This window comes from Salvelinus sp. IW2-2015, unplaced genomic scaffold (genome assembly GCF_002910315.2).
Source record: "Salvelinus sp. IW2-2015 unplaced genomic scaffold, ASM291031v2 Un_scaffold6255, whole genome shotgun sequence".
Lineage (NCBI taxonomy): Eukaryota > Metazoa > Chordata > Actinopteri > Salmoniformes > Salmonidae > Salvelinus > Salvelinus sp. IW2-2015.
This window is the reverse complement of record NW_019947518.1, coordinates 7094-12934: the sequence shown is the minus strand read 5'-3', so window position 1 is coordinate 12934 and position 5841 is coordinate 7094. Positions and strand designations below refer to the sequence as shown.

The following is a 5841-nucleotide window of genomic DNA, read 5'->3' as shown; positions in this document are numbered from 1 at the left end:
GACACACAACACCACTATGCACACACACACGACACACACATCACACACACACACAGAGCAAAGTGCTAATTTTATCAATGTAAAAGACAATATGTCTGTACTCCTCTCAGTTTGGACAGTGTGATACGTTTTAATCAATGTCAATCAGTTGTATTATAATAATTAATAATAAATGACAGTTGACTTCAATAGTAGTGTAGTGTCATTAAAGTATTCATTATGTCAGTATAAGAAAGGCTATGGAATAGACGGTCGTAATATAAAAACCAAATACACTTTTATCGCAACATGTTTGGGGAATGAACACCACCCCCCACAGAACTAGTGTTTCTCAAACCTCCTCAGGAGGACCAACTATCCACTCTCCATACATTGTAGCCCACATGAAGAACATACAAGGTAGCTCTATGACAATCATACTAGCACCAGACTTTCTTGTAACAGGTCTCTCTCTCGTCTCTCATCTGAAGAGCTGTTCACACACCTTTCTTAAGCCCCTTCAACGACTCGTTCTGCTGTTGCCAGAGAAGAGCCATCAATGAAGACAGAGGCCACGCAATTTCAGCCCCAGCATTAATCATGCATGTCTCACACCTTCTAGGTTCTCCTCTGCACGTAACTCACCTCTCTCTCTCCTCATGACCAGAACCTCAACCCCTTCTGTTTCATTCTCTTCTTGGACCAGTAAGCTCACCTCCCCTCTCTCTCGCCTCACAACTGTAAAGTATGCTTGATGATGTCCTATCTTTTCAGTATCTCATCTGTGTCTAGTCATACAAACTTCTGGCCTAGCCTTGAAATTCAAATTTCTTGCAGGGTTTGAATATTCAAAACTTTCTGACAATATTTTTAATGTTTTTTTTTTTTTTTTGTATGCTTTAAGGGCCCTAGATATACATAAATGTAGACCTACATACAGTTTGTTTTGTCTGTTTAGCCTATGACATACATAATGTAGACCTATTCATACATATTTGTTTGTCTGTTACGCCCTAGACATACATAATATAGACCTACATTTACAGTTTCTTGATTTGTCTGTTAACCTAGACATACATAATGTAGAGCCTAACAATCACAATTTTGCTTTTGTTTCATGTTAGCCTAGACTACATAATGTAAGACCTACATACGTGTGTTAATTGTTTGTTAACCTACGACCTACATAATGTAGACCCTATCTTACAGTTTGCTTGTCCTGTTAAACCTAGACATACAAGATGTAGACCTAGCATACAGTTTTGGGTTTGCCTGTTAACCTAGAACATACAATAACGGTAGACCTACATAGACAAAATTTCTGTGTAATTGATGCTTTGCATGTGAATCTTGCGTAAGATATTTTGGATGGTGTTCTCAATGTATTTGGGATTAATATTTTTTTTGCATGCATTTTTAAGTGCAGAAAAAGCACTCGTATTTTGTGACAGGCATGGGCCAGCGCCATTCGCGGGCTGTCTCCCATTTTAAAGTAGTTTGCTTTCTCTTTTTCGTCTTCGGTGAGTTTAACATGCGTGGTTTTCCAACGTATAAGAAATTGTGCCATGAAGTTATTTTGAGGCCTCTGAAGAGCAATGGATTGTTGGGGAGACTTTTTCTTGTTTGAGTGAAAGTAGGAGTAAGAGGATTGAGTGGACTACTTCGTAAAGAGCTTCTAGGAAGTAGTGTTGAACATGAGAATACAGTGGATGGTGGTTTGTGTTTAGGAGTTAGTATTTAAGCATGAGAACACAGTGATGGTGGGTTTGGTTTTAGGCAGTAGTCTTAACAATGGGACATCAGTGATGGTGGGTTTTGTTTTAGGATTAGTGTTTAACCTATGAAGACACAGTGGATGGTCGGCGGTTTGTTTAGGCCAGTCATGATATTAACACTGAGACACACGTGATGGTCGGTTTGTGTTCTCTCGGAGTTAGCTATTAACCATTGAGAACAATCAGTGCATGGTGGGGTTGTGTTTTTAGGAGAAGTTATAACATGAGCACATCGACAGTCGATGGTTGGCTTGTGGTTTAGTGAGTTAGTATTAACCATGGAAACAACAAGGACCGCTCGTGCCTGCCATAGGATTTAGGCAATATGGCGGCAGTATATTGACGAGGGCACAAGCATTTTCTGAGGTAAACTGGACCAGACCCAACCCACATCCAACAACACGAAACCTCACATATAATATCTGGCTAAAAAGAAACGACAATTTCTCGTCAACACGGGGTTTTTAGGTGAGGACTTGATTCCACCTCTGTGGATAAGCAGTAACCATCTTTGTCAAAGACAAGGTGCTGGGCAAGAAATATTTAATATTGCGTCGATAGATCCCAGCATGCCTCTCCAGGTGTTGCTGTGGACGAGACGCATTTGCACTTGCAGCGCTCCAACCAACATTCTGGAAAAGCATATATGCAGCCGATATCAACATCTTGTATACAAGAAATTAATGTGGGCCTTTTCGTGGAACTTTTTGCATCAGGTTTTCTCCGATCAAGATACGCCGACACATAACTGACTGCCCATCACACAGTATAAAAAATGAGCTGACCAACTTCACAAGCAACAATATTCATAAAAAACAGGACAGGTCAAAGTAAAATAGACAATAATATGACTGGACAACCAGTGCTAGTCACTTGCTGGTCTCAGGACATTCATTCCCGTGGGTAATTGTCATGATCAGTGGTTTAAAAGTTTGTATCCTTAAATGTTTTTATTAAGCGCATCAATAGTGACGAAGAAAACCTATTATTTCTTGCATCTTGATGTAAACCAGTGCAAATAGGCCTAGGATTACTCTTCCTGATATTGGTTGTTTTAACAAATCGGTGAGCGCACCCTACAACCATAGGATTTGTATCGGCATTTCTTTTTTCCCTATAACATTCATAGCAAAAATATTTCAGACAACACTGTAGGCTGTATCCATCATTTGTGGCCTACAATTTGCTGGCCTGACAAAAACTAGGGCAAAACAATTGGCTAGGTATTGCTCTGTTTCAGCTGACGTGGGCAGTCTAGCTGTTTGGAGAGGGAGGTGCTTTCTGTACCCTTAAGTGCCATGCATTCAGAGACCTTTGAAATGTTAAATTTGATTGGTGATTCAAATAAAGTATTTAAAATGTGTGACACAGTGGATTTATCTGAGGGCCCTTCAGGACCAGACTGATAGGGAGTAGGCTTGACATCTATACTGTGTAGGATGTGTGTTTTAACTTTCCTACATCCATAACATCCAGCTCTCTAGACTTTGATACAGACTCCATGGGCCTTATGGGCTGTCACTAACAGATGGCGTCTGTGTGTGTGTGTGTGTGGTTGTGAATGACACAGTGGATTTATCCGAGGGCCCTTCAGGACCAGACTGACAGGGAGCAGGGTTGACATCTATACTGTGTAGCATGTGTGTTTTAACTTTTCTACATCCATAACAACCAGCTCTCTAGACTTTGTTACTGACTCCATAAGCCTTATGGGCATTCACTACAGATTCACTCTCCTACAGATGGTGTCTGTGTGTGTGTCTGTGTGTGTGTGTGTGTGTCACAAAGTGTAGAGAGTCAGGAGGCAGTTGCAGGTTTAGAACTACTGAAATCTATTAAAATATTAAAGTACTCAGGAAATAGCAGGAAAACAAGCAACATTTACAATGACCGACAAAGACAAATGACAGAGGGAGTATAAATACAGTGATTGAGTGGGGATTGGAACCAGGTGCGTGTGATGAAGACGAACAAGTCCAGGGTTGATGAGTGAAGGGTGTTTGCCAGCAGCAGGTTCGACAGCAACTAGAAGGCCGGCGACGCCGAACGCCTGAGCTGGACAGGAGGGCGAGCCAAAGCAAAGGCTGGTGTTGCTGTGTGTGTGTGTGTGTGTGTGTGTGGGTGTTTGGGTGTGTGTGTGTGTTTGGGTGTGCATGTTTGTGAGTCACTTGCTGTTTAGCCTCACAGCTTGCGGATATTAGTTATCATTGAACCTTGTGGTCAGAAATATGTGTTTACAGTACTACAGATTTGTTCAATAAGTGATTGTTGTTGTTTATAATGATGATGACTATTGTATACATTAGGAAATTGCATCATACACCATGTCAGCTTAAATAGACAGATGTAGACAGACATGCAACACGTCACACATTACATACATAGTGCAATAGACTTACAGACAGACAGTATTCACATAGACAACCATATAGCACAATACAACACAACACAATATGAGCCTGGTTCATTTTCAGTAATGAGGCCCTGTACCCCATTTACAGTTTCTACTTCAATGTACATCAGGTGGAGTTATTCACCAGCTATAGAGTGAGTTGTTGTTTATGTTTCTAAGACTGCAGGGTGGCAGATGCAACAATGGCCTTGAGAACAGAAGGAAGTGTGTTGGTGGTCTTTCTCTGGTCTGTAGCAGGTATGGTCTCATTCCTGTCTTTTAGTTGCTCTGTTTATCAATCTACAGATATTTCTAAAAGCACAACCACTTGTGTTCTACTGTCAACACTTTTGGCGTCTCCACTTCACTGTAAATAGTTATCTTTCACACCTCACTGAGTGAAGCTTATCTGTGGTTTCCATTCACACTCAACTCAGCAACAAAGTGTTAGTGTGGGTCAAAAGACCTTGAACTTAATGTAACGTCCTTGTGATTTCTAACTGTGTTTCAGTGGTACTGGGGCAGAATGGCTGGAGTGTTACATACACCACTCAGAGTATCTGTACCTTGAAGGGGTCAACAGTGGAGATGACCTGCTCTTACACATATCCCAGAGGTTATATAGTCACAACAACCTTGTGGTTCACAAAAATTATTGATGTGGAGAATTATGTGAGTCTGTTAGATGACCCAGACTACAAAGGTCGTGTGACGTACCATAGTGATAAGACGAATGGACACATCCTGACAATCACACACCTGAGAGAGAGTGACTCAGCTACGTACATGTTCAGATATATAACAGATCAGACCGGAGGGAAATATTTTGGTAACCCTGGAGTCACTTTGTCTGTTACAGGTACAGTGACATTATATATAATGCTAATCTGTTTAGTTGTTTCTGGAAAATTGTCTTGATTTGTATTGAAATAATATAAATATGAAAGTATGCGTTTAATAGGAATGTCTGAATTGATGATTTGAGAACGTCCACTCCTGCCTCATTTCAACTAGACAACAGGTCATTGAGGTTTTAATGTTGTTATCTACTCCAGACCTGCAGGTGAAGGTGACCACTACATGTGTCACGTTCCTGACCTTATTTCCTTTATTTTGTCTTTGTTTAGTATGGTCAGGACGTGAGCTGGGTGGGCATTCTATGTTATGTGTTTCTATGTTGGGTTCTTTTCAATTAGCCTGATATGGTTCTCAATCAGGGGCAGGTGTTTTACGTTTCCTCTGATTGAGAACCATATTAAGGTAGGCTGTTCACACTGTTTGTTTGTGGGTGATTGTTCCTGTGTCAGTGTTTGTGCCACACGGGACTGTTTCGTTTGTCAGTTTGTTCCTGTTCGTGCGTTCTTAGTAAGTTCTCATGTTCAGGTCTGTTTACGTCGTTTATTGTTTTGTAGTTTSTTAAGACTTTTTCCGTCTTCGTCTATCTTCAAATAAATCATCATGTATTCTACCCAAGCTGCGTTTTGGTCCGATCCATGCTCCTCCTCAGACGAGGAGGAGAACGAACATTACAACATGGTTGTCAATGACACTGACCTGTAGCACCACCTGTACTCTGACTGGTAACCCCACCTACATCTGGTACAAGAACAGTAAGATTGTACAAGAGGACTCCTCCCCCTCATACACAGTCGACTTAAAAACTGAAGACAGCTTCTACTGTGCTGTAAAAGGCAT

At 41.0% G+C, this 5841-nt stretch overlaps 1 long non-coding RNA gene across 1 annotated transcript in view; it reads left to right on the top strand.

The window, feature by feature from the left end:
• The window catches only part of LOC139026885 (uncharacterized), a 24675-nt gene extending 19788 nt beyond the window's left edge, over positions 1 to 4887 (top strand). The window contains exons 2-3 of the long non-coding RNA XR_011478829.1: positions 4327 to 4404; positions 4658 to 4887. This is a non-coding gene — a long non-coding RNA (uncharacterized lncRNA). The remainder of the gene's footprint in view (positions 1 to 4326; positions 4405 to 4657) is intronic.
• Positions 4888 to 5841: the final 954 nt, after the last annotated feature.